Here is a 13,845-nt window from a genome sequence, read left to right as displayed (position 1 = left end):
GAGCCTAGAGGAAGCGAGGGAAGAAGCTACGTGGCTACTGGGGCAGGGCGCAGATTCCCTGGAGAGAAACCAGCAAATACAGACATACCTTGAAGGTATTACAGGTTAGCTTCCAAACCACTGCAATAAAGCAAATATCGAAATAAAGCAAGTCACACAAATGTTTTGGTTTCCCAGTGCATATAAAAGTTATGTTTACACTATACTGTAGTCTATTAAGTGTGCAATAGCATGATGTCTAAAACAATAGCCTATGTACTTTAATTAAAAAACACTCTATTGCTAAAAAAAAATGCTGACCAGCATCTGAGGCTTCACCAGCATCTGAGCCTAATCTTTCTGTTAATGGAGGGTCTTGCCTCAATGCCGATGGCTGCAGACTGATCAGGGTGGTGTTTCTGAAGGCTGGGGTGACTGCAATAATTTCTTAAAATGAGACAACAATGTGATTTGCCCCATCAATTGATTCTTCCTTTCATGAATGATTTGTCTGTACCATGTAATGTTGTCTGATCGCATTTCACTCACAGTAGAACTTCTTTCAAAATTGGAGTCAGTTCTCTCAAACCCTGCCACTGCTTTATCAATTAAGCTTACATAATACTCTAAAACCTATCTTGTCCTTTCAATAATCTTCACAGCATCTTCATCAGGAATAGATTCCACTTCAAGAAATTACTTTCTTTGCTTATCCATGAGAGGTAACTTTTCATCTGTCAAAGTGTTATCATGAGATTGTAGAAATTCAGTCACATCTTCAGGCTCTACATCTGCAGTGACTTCCTCCACTTAAGTCTTGACCCCCTCAGAGTCATCCAGGAGAGCTGGAATCAGCTTCTTTCAAATTCCTGTTAATGTTGGTATTTTGACCTCTTCCCAGGAATCACAAATGTTCTTAATGGCATCTAGAATGGCAAATCCTTTTTAGAAACTCTTCAATTTACTAATCTTTTAAAATAAACTTTATTTATTTATTTATTGGCTGCGTTGTGTCTTCATTGCTGTGCATGGGCTTTCTCTAGTTGTGGTGGGCTACTCTTCATTGCAGTGCCCAGGCTTCTCACTGCAGTGGCTTCTCTTGTTGCAGAGCACAGGCTCTAGGCACGTGGGCTTCAGTAGCTGTGGCATGAGGGCTCAAGAGTTGTGGATCGCAGGCTCTAGAGAGCAGGCCCAGTAGTTTTGGTGCACGGGCTTTGTTGCTCTGCGGCATGTGGGATCTTCCTGAACCAGGGCTCAAACCCGTATTCCCTTCATTGGCAGGTGGATTCTTAACCACTGTGCCACCAGGGAAGCCCCTCAATTTACTTTGCCCAGATCCATCAGAGGAATCATTATCTATGGCAGCTATAGCCTCACAAAATGTAGTTCTTAAACAATAGGACTTGAAAATGGAAATTACTCTTTAATCCATGGGCTGCAGAATGGATGTTGTGTTAGCACACTTGAAGAAAACAACCTCCATCAGAATTCTTGGGTGACCAGGTGCCTTGCTGATTGGCAGAAATATTTAGAAATGAATGTTTTTTTCTGAGCAGTAGGTGTTCACAGTGGGCTTAAAGTATTCTGGAGACCAAGTTGCAAACAGACATGCTGTCATTCAGGCTTTGTTCTTCCATTTATAGAGCACAGACAGAGTCAACTTAGCACAATCCTTAAGGGCCTAAGGATTTTCATAATGGTAAATAAGCATTGGCTTCAACTTAAAATCACCAGCTGCATTAGCCCCTAACAAGAGATTCAGCCTGTGCTTTGAAGCTTTGAAGCCTTGAAGCCAGGCATTGACTTCTCCTCTCTAACTATGGAAGTCCTAGATGACATCTTCTTCCAATAGAAGGCTATTTTGTCTACACTTAAAATCTGTTGTTTAGCGGTCACCGTCATTCATTATCTTAGTTAAATCTTCTGGGTAACTTGCTGCAGCTTCTACATCAGCACTTGCTGCTTCACCTTGCACTCTGATGTTATGGAGATGGCTTCTTTCCTTAAACCTCATGAACGAACCTCTGCTAGGTTCAAACTTTTCTTCTACAGCTTCCTCACCCTCTCAGCCTTCATAGAACTGAAGAAAGTTAGGGTCTTGCTATGTATTAGGCTTTGGTTTAAGGGAATGTTGTCACTGGTTTAATCTATCCAGACCATTAAAACTTTCTTCAGGACTTCCTAGGTGGCGTAGTGGGTAAGAATCTGCCTGCCAATGCAGGGGACACGGGTTCAAGCCCTGCCCCAGGAAGATACCACATGCCGCGGAGCAACTAAGACCGTGCACCACAACTATTGAGCCTGCGATCTAGAGCCCATGAGCCACAGCTATTGAGCCCATGTGCCACAACTACTGAAGCCCATGTGCCTAGGGCCCGTGCTCTGCAACAAGAGAGGCCACCACAATGAGAAGCCCACGCACCACAATGAAGAGTAGCCCCCGCTCACCGCAACTAGAGAAAGCCCGTGTGCAGCAATGAAGACCCAACACAGCCAATAAAATAAATAAATAAATTAATTAATTAATTAATTAATAAACTTTCTTCATATCAGCAGTAAGGCTGTTTCACTTTTTTATCATTCATGTGTCCACTGGAGTTGTAGTTTTAATTTTCTTCAAGAAGTTTTCCTTTCCACTTACAACTTGCTGTTTGGAGTAAGAGGACTAGCTTTCAGCCTGTCTTGGCTTTTCACCTGCCTTTCTCGCTAAGCTTAGTCATTTCTAGCTTTCAATTTAACGTGAGAGACATGAGACTCTTCCTTTTACTTAAACACTTAGAGGCCATTGCAGGATTATTAACTGGCCTAATTTCGATATTGTTGTGTCTCAGGGAATAGGGAGGCCCAAGGAGACGAAGAGAGATGGGGGGAATGGTTGGCCGGTGGAGCAGTCAAAACACACGTCTATCAAGTTCACCATCTTATGTGGGTGCAGTTCGTGGTGCTCCAAAACAATCATAATAGTAACATCAAAGACCACTGATCACAGATGATCGTAACAAATATAATAATAACTTAAAAGTTTGAAATACTGCAAGAATTACCAAAATGTGACAAAGGAACACAGAGTGAACAGATGCTGTTTGACAAACTTGCTCGATACAGGATTGCCACAAACCTTCAACTGGTAATAAAACACAACATCTGTGAAGGGCAATAAAATGAGGTATGCTTGCACCAGGCCCAGAGTTTGGAATGCACCTGGGAGCTGCAAGGTAGATGGAATGCTATGAACTGAACTGTGGCCCCCCCCTAATTTGTCTGTTGACGGTCTAACCATCAGACCCCCAGAATGTGACTATGTTGGGAGATAGAGCTTTTAAAAGAGGCAACTAAGTTAAAATGAGGTCATCAGCATGATGCCCTAATTCAATACAACTGATGCCCTTATAAGAAGAGAAAGAGACACCAGGGATGTGAGTGCACAGCAGGATGACCACATGGGGACAGAGCAAGAAAGCAGCTGTCTGAAAACCAAGGAGAGAGGCTGCAGGAGAAGCCAACCCTGCAGGTACCTTAATCTCAGACTTCCAGCCTCCAGAATTATTAAAGGATATATTTCTATTGTCTTAGCCACCCAGTCTGTAGTGCTTTGTTATGGTGGTCCTAGCAAACTAATACTGAGGAGAACTTCATCAACTTGATAAAAAAAATCTATAAAAACTCTATGGGGGGACTGAATTGGGAGATTGGGATTGCCATATATACATTACTAATAAGAAAAAAAAACTGTACACTCTAAATATATGCAGTTTATTGTATGTTAACTGTATCTAAATAAAAGTTCTTAAAAAAAAACTCTACAGCTAACATCATACTTAATGGTGAAAAACTTGACTCTTTCCCTCTAAAATCAGGATCAAGGCTGGATATTCCTTCATACTACTACTACTCAACATCTTATTAGAAGTCCTAGCTAATGCAATAAGATAAGAAAATGATATAAAAAGTATACAGATTGGAAAGGAAGAAATAAAACTATTGGTGCACAGATGACATGATTGCTTATCTAAAAAAATTCCAAAGGATCAAAAAACAAACAAACAAAAAAAAAACAACTTCCTGGAACTAACAGGCAGTTATAGCAAGATTGTAGGATATTGGCTTCATTAAATCTAACAAAGTACCACATTCATGCAAGATGTTAATAATACAGGAAATTGTGTGTGGGAGAGGGACTAAAGGGGATATATGGGAACCCTCTGTACTTTCTGCTTAATTTTTCTGTAAACCTAAAACTGCTCTAAAAAAATAATGTCCATTATTTAGACTAATTAAAAAGGCAATGAGGCCTATAACACCTTCCAATTCTAGACACACAGAAAAGAGGGGATTCCCAGAAACCTTTCCTCTCTTCAAAGGACAGGCAGATGTGAAGAGTAGCTCTTGGAACTTCTGCCCTACAACATGGTGCAGCAATTACAGCAGAAAGGGGAGAAGCCACAGCAAACCCCCAGCACAGGAGCTACTGAGCCCTTTGCAAGGGAAGGTAGAAAATGCATAATTAAAGGGGGAAGCTTGGTCAATGACAGTGGAAAGGAGGCAGCTTGTCACAGAGAAGGTACTCAATAAACATTTATTTTTTAACTAGCATAGTGACACACACACAAAAGATATGGGAAGAAAGAATGGGAAGATGTTGCTGGATCTAAGATAGAGACCCCAAGATAGCAACTGTTGACTAAGGGTTTTGTTGGTCCCCTAACAAGGGACAGTGTCATCCACATGTAAGACAGTCTGTAGTTTCTAACCTTGCAGTTCACATTGGACCTAGGTTTGCACTGTGTCAAGTGCATATAGTTCATTCTACTGGTTGGTTACATTTTTTCTCAAGCAATCCATCGACGTGTTTTAAAACCCCACTGTGTTTTAAAGTTTCAAGAAAACAAAAAACCCTTCAGATATAGCTAAGTAAAAAATTCTAAACCTAATACCCAGCTTGGGCTGGTAGCAAAGGAGAATGAAACAAGTAACTACCATGTTTTAGACTTGCTTCAAATTCCAGATACTGAAGCCAGTACCAAAAGAACTCAGGCAGCGAGAACTCAGAGTACAAGCACTGCTATATCCAGCAGTCATTAATGGGTGTAGAACCTGCCTTCCCTGCCTCAGATGATGGGTCTTCTGAGATAAAACCAAGCCCATGCTGAGCAATGATCTCATCCTGAGGCCTGAAGCGTTCCATTCAAATCATTGGCTTTAGAAGTCAGAAATTCTGCTTTCCAGCGCAATTAGTAAATCTAATCACATATATTCACACTCTCAAGGGGTCCTGATTGTTTGGCAGTAACAGCTTGGTTATTCACAATCAATGAAATTAATGCCACTATTTTTAAAACATGAAAAAACAACCTACATAAAAACAAGCCTCTAAGCTGTGGACCTTGGTCAAAGAAAAAATAAAAATAAAAAGTAAAGAATAAAGTATTTACACGAATTATTAGACAAAGATTCATTTTAAAGTCCCAGCAAGGCTTTGCCTTGAGGTCCTTGTTAGTCTAAGGATTCTGTGCTCCAGACCACCTAGAAGGAACATGTCACTCAAATAAAAAAGGTTCCTTTACGTGAAACTGTATGTTTAACTGGCAACATACAATTTCATTTAAAAAAAATTAGGAGCAATTGCTGCTGAAGCCATTTCAGGGACAAGGGGAGGGAAGGATCTGTCAGCACTATGGGAACAGGAAAAATGATGTGCCACCAAGCTTTATCCCAATCATTTGCTTCATAGTTAAGTTTAATTACATATTACACACTGTCTTGTAATTATGTCGCTTGGGAAACTGCCAATTTCCTCCTTGAAATGTTAAAAGTTCCTTAATTTATTTTAAAGGCTCAGCATTGCCTCCATCAGCACCCCCTCTAGTGCATGAGGGACACTTGGTTTCTGTCCCCCTTTAAGTGCAGGCTGTGGGCAGCAAGAGCTCTATTCCGTGGTCTGGCACACAGCACAGGGGGCTGACAGTGCTGGGGGGCCCATGTATTTATAATAATATCTGATGATCTTTTTTTCTTTAATATTTACAGCCAGAGAATTTGAGAAGCATGCCTAATCTTTTCCTCTGCAGTTGGGAGGTTGAAATTAAACTCCTTTATTTTCAGCAAGAGAAAAAACACCCAACACGAGATGAAGCACCTCCTCTCTGGGAGCTGATAACAGGATGGAAAGACAATAAACTTTAAGCGCAGAACTATGAAACCCCCAGGAGACAGGACAATAATCGGAAAAGGAAAAGGAAAAGGCAAGTGAAAGAGGTCAAGCACCTACTGTGTGCTGAGAATGCATTCAGAACCTCACAAAGATCACCAATACCGTGGCCACTAAGTCAAGTCCCCCAAGTACCAGGCAGATAACTGGAATTCATAAAGCAGCCAGACGGAATATAACAGGGAGTCCTGGTGCTCATGGTTATTTGGAGGGGGAGTGTAGGCCCTGCCTACAGGCAATTCAAATTCTCTTCTTTTCAAAAATACTGTGCCAGTGGATAGACCTAGAGACTGTCATCCAGAGCGAAATAAGCCAGAAAGAGAACAACAAATACCATATGTTGACTCATATATGGAATCAAAAAAAAACAAAAAAAAAAAACAAAAAAAACGGTACCGATGAACCCAGTGACAGGGCAAGAATAAAGATGCAGATGTGGAAATGAACTTGAGGATACGGGGTTGGGGGGTGGTGATGAAGGGGAAGCTGGGACAAAGTGAGAGTAGCATAGACATATATACACTACCAAATGTAAAATAGATAGCTAGTGGGAAGCTGCTACATAACACAGGGAGATCAACTCGATGATGGGTGATGCCTTAGAGGGCCAGGATAGGGAGGGTGGGAGGGAGTCGCGGGAGGGAGGGGATGTGGGGATATATATATAACTACAGCTGATTCACTTTGGTGTACCTCAAAAGTTGGTAAAAGAGTGTAAAGCAATTATATTCCAATAAAGGGTTTTAAAAAAAATAAAATAAAACAAAAATACAGTGCCAGTTGAGCAAAGTACATCCTTAGAACTTACTTGAACTGTGGCTGCAACTCCTAGATCAATCTGTGAACTCCTAAAATGCACAGCGTGTGGATACAGCAAGCAGACTCTTTGGTCTTAAATTCAGCTCTAGCACTTCCTTAGCTGTGTGTAATCCCTCCTGTGTCAGTTTCCTCATCCACAAAATGGAAATAATAACAGTGTTAGCCTCACAGCGGTGTGGTGAGATATTAATGAAAGTGTTTAGCTTACTTGTCATCTCACAGCAAGCTCCGTGTTTGCTATTATAATTATGTTTATGCCCTCTGACACAGGAAAAGTTGAAAAGAGGTTCCCCAGAATGGCTTTGAACTTGAGGTAGGCCTCAATGGACAGAGAGATCTATGTACTGGAAGGAGGTACCAAAGCTACCTTATCTTCCCACTTCTGGAAGCACTGAAGAGAAGATTACAAATAATGTGTGTGAAGTACTCAAAATATAGTAAAGACAAAATATGGCAGCTTTCTCATGCTAAATCATCTTACAGCATTTTCTTGTCAGTGCTGCCTCAAGAACCAGGCCTTTCATGTCCGAGCAGTGAGTTACGGTCTAAATCAATACTTCTCCCAACTATTTGTAAAAAGTATTGTTAACTATGTATGCATCATGAGGAGGAGGAAAGGTTTTAAAATAGCGTACACACACTTAAAATTTTTCATCTGTTTAAAAACGGCTATCATGAAAGGACCTTGAGGAAACATCTTTTCCCATAATCTCATTTACTTGACATATTATAAATATTTCTGTTCTGATTTGGTATACTACAAACACACACATGCCTTGGCTCACAACTGCATGAAAACACTGAAATAAATCTTGCTTTTGAAGGCATTTCTATTTTCCCCTCTCAGGAAATTCGTTCTCTTCTATCACAGTCACCCAAGGTGCAAAGATATTCCAACTGGATGAGATGTTGATTGTAAATTATGAGGGATGTTGAGGCAAAGAATTTCAGGGCACATAAATAACAAGTCATTTCCAGAATTTCGTTTTAATTTTGTTACTAGAAGCCTCAAGCTCTTATAAATCGTGTAGTTAGTTCAGTAACAACCTCATTAAGGAAACATTTTATTGGGAATTCTCTGGTGGTCTAGAGTTTAGGATTCCAGGCTTTCACTGCCATGCCCCAGGTTCAATCCCACAAGCCACATGGTGTGGCCAAAAAAAAAAAAAAAAAAAAAAAACATTTTATTTATAACATAGCACCACACTAAATAAAATATACAAAAAGGGTCAAGTTTGTTCTTTTCCATATTGGCTCAACATCAGAATATTTCTCTAAGAAGTAATGCCACTGTTTAAAATTAGGTCACTGGAGAAGGAAGCAAGTCCTACGTGATCATGATGTAGTTAAACAGTATGATAATTTATAAAACAGTGAAATGTTACCTGCTCAATATATTGTAGAAAATTGCAAATAAGTGGGAAGGTGTTGTATAACAAAGGGAGTCCAACTCGAGGATGGAAGATGCCTTAGAGGACTGGGGCGGGGAGGGTGGGGGGGACTCAAGGAGGGGAAGTCAAGGAAGGGAGGGAATACGGGGATGTGTGTATAAAAACAGATGATTGAACTTGGTGTACCCCCCCCAAAAAAAAAATGCAAATAAATATCAAGTAGAGGTTTTATGACTTGACAGACGTGCCCAGGATAGATCACATCTAAAAATTCAGAAAAAAATTAAAAAAAAAAAAAAAACAAGGCAGGATTGGGGGGTGGGGGAAGAAAACCAGATAAAACAAAACAACAACAAAAATTGTACTCTCTTCCTTTGCTTGCTGTTTATTTTCTGTTATCTAAGAACTGGACCCTGTTGTTCTTACTGACCACTATGTCCACTGGGCATGGCCCTGGCCTGGCAGCTAGATGTTTCATAATATTTCCTGAGCGAGGCAATAACTAAATGAATGTGAATGTGGAAAGGGATTTTTCTTCCTTTAGTTTGATGCTTTTTAACATCTGAGAAAATGAAATGTTTTTTATTTTCCGTGTGAAGATTTTTTTCCTCTGAGAAAGATATAAGCAATAACAGAAACATCTCATTTGCATGCATTTGGCTGTTATTGCTGCATATCTAAATAGCTTATCTGACTTTTTTAAGGTCTGGGATTAATGCAGAGCACGCTTCTGTCTGGCTATAATGTCAAGAGGTTCTGAACCTCCCCCGAAATTCTGAAATACTTCTGCATATCACTTCTCCTGTCACTAGTCTGAAACTAATGACCACATCTGAAATCTGGAAAGCCCTGCAGTGATACCTTCACCAGGCTCCTTTATTCCTTTAAATAACATGACGTGAGTGGCAATCAAATATTTGGTAATATGGTAATAAACAGGAAAAAGACAGCCTTGGTTTTCAAAGGATTTACAATCTAATAAAGTAAATGTGATATTGTATATAAAAGTTTGTAATAAAGTGGAAAGGGAAGGTGCTGCCTCTTTTCCTTTTAGGAACAACTTTCTGACCACACTAGATTTAGGAAGATCATAATCCAACACAGACACTTGTTTGATGGTCCCATCAACTTCCTGCGCCTTCTAAGCATTCCTCTTTGACTCTGTCCCTTTACCCATCATGTCAAAAAGAAGAGATCTGTTGTGTCTATCACACTTCAAGCCCCGAGACAAGAGGCTGCAGACTGGAAAGAGCCTGAGATTTGGAAGCCAAAGATGTAAGTTCAAAGTCAACTAGTCCACTGGCTGTTTGACCTAGTAGACCTCTCAGCACCTCTTTAAGTCTCAGTTCCTGAATCTATAAAATTATGATAATAACACTTGTCTCTTAGGCCTTTCTTGAAGATTAAAGTAATATATGGAGCACATCTCCTAAGTTACCCAACCTGTACTAGGAGCTCATTTTCTCTGATCAGAGGAAGACAAATATTGCCATGAAGAATTAGCTTCATCCTATAATGACTCTTTCTTTTGGTTGTAGAATTTTTCTTAGGTATTTTTTTCTAATCCCACTTCCACCTCAAACCTAGCCACTGTGTGTTTGGAATCCTTAGCTTTCTTCCTCATGACCCCCTGCTTTGTGGCTGAATCTTGGCTCTCACAATAGCCAGTGTGAGTCTTGAACCAAAATAAAACCAAGTCATTTGGTCTTCTCAGTAGCTTCCAGTGAATAATTAAATACACCAAGAATATATGTTCTAAATCCAAAGAATTTATTTATTTATTATTTTTTAAATTTCCAATGGAGTCACTAAACTTCTTTCTTCCAAGGTACTGAGAATTGTCCTTCCAGGGAGGAAAAAAAAAAAAAAAAGAGCAAAACAAAACACAACACACAACACGCTCCACTCTGTACTATTATCCTGTCTGTGAAACAGTGACAGCAGAATCATGGGGGTGCGCCAACCGCCGCCCTCCACCTCGCATAGAGAGAACCCTGGGGGCGGGGGAGACCTGGGAGATGAAGCATCTCCAGAAAAAATAAAAGCAATTACTCCCAAAGTAAATAAAGCTCAGAAGTCTGAAATCATGCTATGCCTCCAGATTTTACTCCAGGCACTATGGTTTACAATTCCTCCTCGCGTTCTGTGCCTGTCCAAGTGTGGGTTAATTCAATTACATCTGATGCTCTCATTAGTACATGGTTACAGAGTTTACTCAAATAATACATGAGAAACCAGGTCGCCCGTAAATAAATTCATGTCACAAAAATATACTTCTATGTAATCGTTAAAAGGAGCAAAGACCACGATTCCCAGATGATAAAAGTGAATTGATCACTGACAAGAGATCATTAAAATAAAAGCTAAAGAAACCCTTTAGTTAATAAGAAATCACTAGGGCTTCCTAGGTGGCGCAGTGGTTAAGAATCCGCCTGCCAATGCAGAGGTCACGGGTTCGATCCCAGCTCCAGGAAGATCCCACGTGCCGCAGGGCAACTAAGCCCGTGTGCCAAAAAAAAAATAAGAAATCACTAAAATCCACTATGTGCCAGGTACCACCAGAGGTAGGATTGTGGGCCAGGGGTGGTCCCCAAAGCATTCTGAACTCTATTTAGAGAGATCATTCTAGCACCTGGCCTGGAAGGCCGGGTCAAAGATTCCAGACTTTAGCTAGGAGGCCATTAAGATAATATTGTAACAACAACCAACAACAAAAAGATAAACAGGTTAGAGAGAAAGAGAAAGTTAATGATGTAGGATATACACAATCTGGTGTCTACTTGGGTTTTTGCTCCGCTGCCCATATCTCACTGCCTACTAGAAACATCCACCTGGACAGATGCCCCACATGCATACAGGGTCTGGACGTTTCCAATGACCAACCTCTCAGACCTACAGATCGAGTTCATCAATGACATCACCATCCATCCACTCAAGCCAGTATCTCCCTCTTCCTTGCAGAAAATCTAGTTTATCTTAACTCCCAAATAATTCATTCAAACTGCCTCTCCCAAATGCCACAGCCACTACCCTCATTCAAGTTGCCATCATTTCTCTATAATTTTCCCAACTTTATTTTTGCTGCTAGTCTTGATTTCTCACATTTGTTTTCTGGCAGGAGAGTGCTTTTTCTAAAATTAACCCTCATCATCTTTACTTAAAATAGTTCAGAACTTCTTCACTGCCTTTGGGTTAAGGCCCAAGTGAACACCTTAAAATGGCGTGGAGGGTCCCTAACGAACCAGCTCACATTTGCCTCCCGAGCCATGACTGTATGTGCCACTCCCTGTCTTCACCATGCTGTACTATTTGTGGCTTCTTGAACAAAACACACAGCGTTACGCCTCCGTTCCCATGTTTCCCTCTACTTGGAGTACTCTCTCATGTTCCCCTTCCCCTCACCTGATAACTAGTATTATCCAACAGGTCTTAGTGCAGATGCCACTTCTTCCAGGAAGCCTCTGTGCCCCCAGTATCACTCCTGACCAATCAAAATCCATTCTAAGTGGCTTGGAAAGTGCTGGTATTTAACTCTCCCCCCCCCCCCCAACTATGCCTCCTTTCCATCTCTAGACAGTAAAATCCTCAATGACAGGACTCATGAGTGACTTGTTCCTTGGGGAATCTCTATCCCCTCCCTCACTGCAGGCCATTTGATAGTTACTCAGTAAACACGTGCAGTCTGAGTGCCTGAAAAAGAAAAAAGATCCATAGACAGAGTCGTGAGGATCATGTGCATTTGATGGGCAGGCAGAGGGAGAGGAACCCATCAGAGAGACTAAAAGAGACAGCCAAGGAGAGAACCAAGACAGACAGCATGGGCTGCAGGCAAAGAGGGAGAACTGGCCAATGGAAACAGTGTCCAGGGTCAGTGGGAGGGCAAAGAAGATGAAGGAACAGGAGAGGGCTCCCCATGTAGCAGGACAACAGCTTCCAGAAAGCGGTGGATGCAAAGCTCTGAAAAGTGAGCAGCAGGTGAGTTAGAACAGGGGGCAAGAAAACAGCTTGGAAAAATATACAGTGTTTGAGAGAACACGATAGCTCGAGGGGATGGATGTGTCAAGGGCAAAGAGGGAATGTGTGTGTGTGTGTGTGTGTGTGTGTGTGTGTGTTACAATTCCTTTTAAAAATCTCAGCCATAAATCTGACTGGCAAAGTGAGACCATATGTTTAGGTACAGAATACGTGTTTATTGAAAGAAAGATATAAATAATAAATGAATAATTGCATTCAGACAGGAAATTTACCTCATCAAAAAAGCACATTTTATCCAAATGTAAACTTGTTAAAAAAAACCAAGAGCCCATCTTTATGTTTCAGAAGAGACCACTCAGCTCATAGATCAAAATTTAATTAGCTGTCTGGGATGACCATTTTCATTGTCTCCATCACTGTCTCACTACCACTGGGATATCTGTTTTCATAGTCACCAAAAAACTTCCTTGTAGAATGCCTCAGACTTTATATATGATTCTCTAACCCCATGCATTCATGTAAATAGCTTTAGCTTTCCATGCAGCATTTAATGGCCCCAAAGTCAGATGGAACACAACACATCAGGAAAGGAACACTTTTGAGGAAACAACAGACATCTCAGTTACAGGAATGTCTAACCAGAAAGAAAAGTGTATGTGGACAAAAAAAGCCACACTTTTATTTCCTATCAGATTTAAAGTTCTGTCAGGTTGCCATGATATTAATTTCACTTATGACAGTTTAGAGAACACATTGAAGAAAATGGGCTTAAAATATTAAATTACTCTTCTTGAGACATACACTTCTCATGCAATTAACAATACATTCAGCATCAATACTCTCTAACTTTAGAAACATTCATCCACAAACATTAATCAGTTAATGCTAAATTCAATTTCTACTAGCCTTCTTCTCACACTTCTTTTCTGAAAGGCTATACTACATGGTATCTCAGAAAATTAATTTACTTACTGTGAGAGCAGATTATATTCCTAGAAAAAAGCCTATGCAGTAAATATATATACATATAAAACAAATTAAACTCTTATGAAAAAACCATTTTCTTATGGAAAATTGCATTTCTTACCAAGCACCTGAGAAGTGCGTAATATTCTTCATATAATTACAGTAGAAATAATGTTTCAATATAAGTCAAAGCTTGTCAAATTGCATATATAGAAAAACAGATAAAGTTAAAATATAGTGCTTACAGCGAACTCAGACTTGGCCCTTTTTCATAGGGGTCTCTACTGGGTAGGACAATTTTTCATGGTGCCGACTGTCCCATGTCTTAGGGGGTTGTGGCCAGTAGCACCCCAATGGGCATGGAAACTACAAAAAAAACATGCCCACACATTTCCAAATGCTCCCTGGGGAATAATGCTCTCTAGTTTGGAGAAGAAACCGTAGCCCCGTCAAAAGGAATGGTCCCATTTACATTACCAGGTAACAACAGTGCCAGGTCTTGAACCC

At 40.5% G+C, this 13,845-nt stretch overlaps 1 protein-coding gene across 2 annotated transcripts in view; it reads right to left on the bottom strand.

Annotated features, from left to right (window-relative positions):
- The window catches only part of ELMO1 (engulfment and cell motility 1), a 508,334-nt gene that overhangs the window by 247,856 nt on the left and 246,633 nt on the right, over positions 1–13,845 (bottom strand). The window lies entirely within an intron of this gene.

This window comes from Hippopotamus amphibius, chromosome 4, assembly GCF_030028045.1.
Source record: "Hippopotamus amphibius kiboko isolate mHipAmp2 chromosome 4, mHipAmp2.hap2, whole genome shotgun sequence".
NCBI lineage: Eukaryota > Metazoa > Chordata > Mammalia > Artiodactyla > Hippopotamidae > Hippopotamus > Hippopotamus amphibius.
Note: the sequence above shows the minus strand (reverse complement) of the source record. Positions and strands in the feature narration are given on the sequence as shown.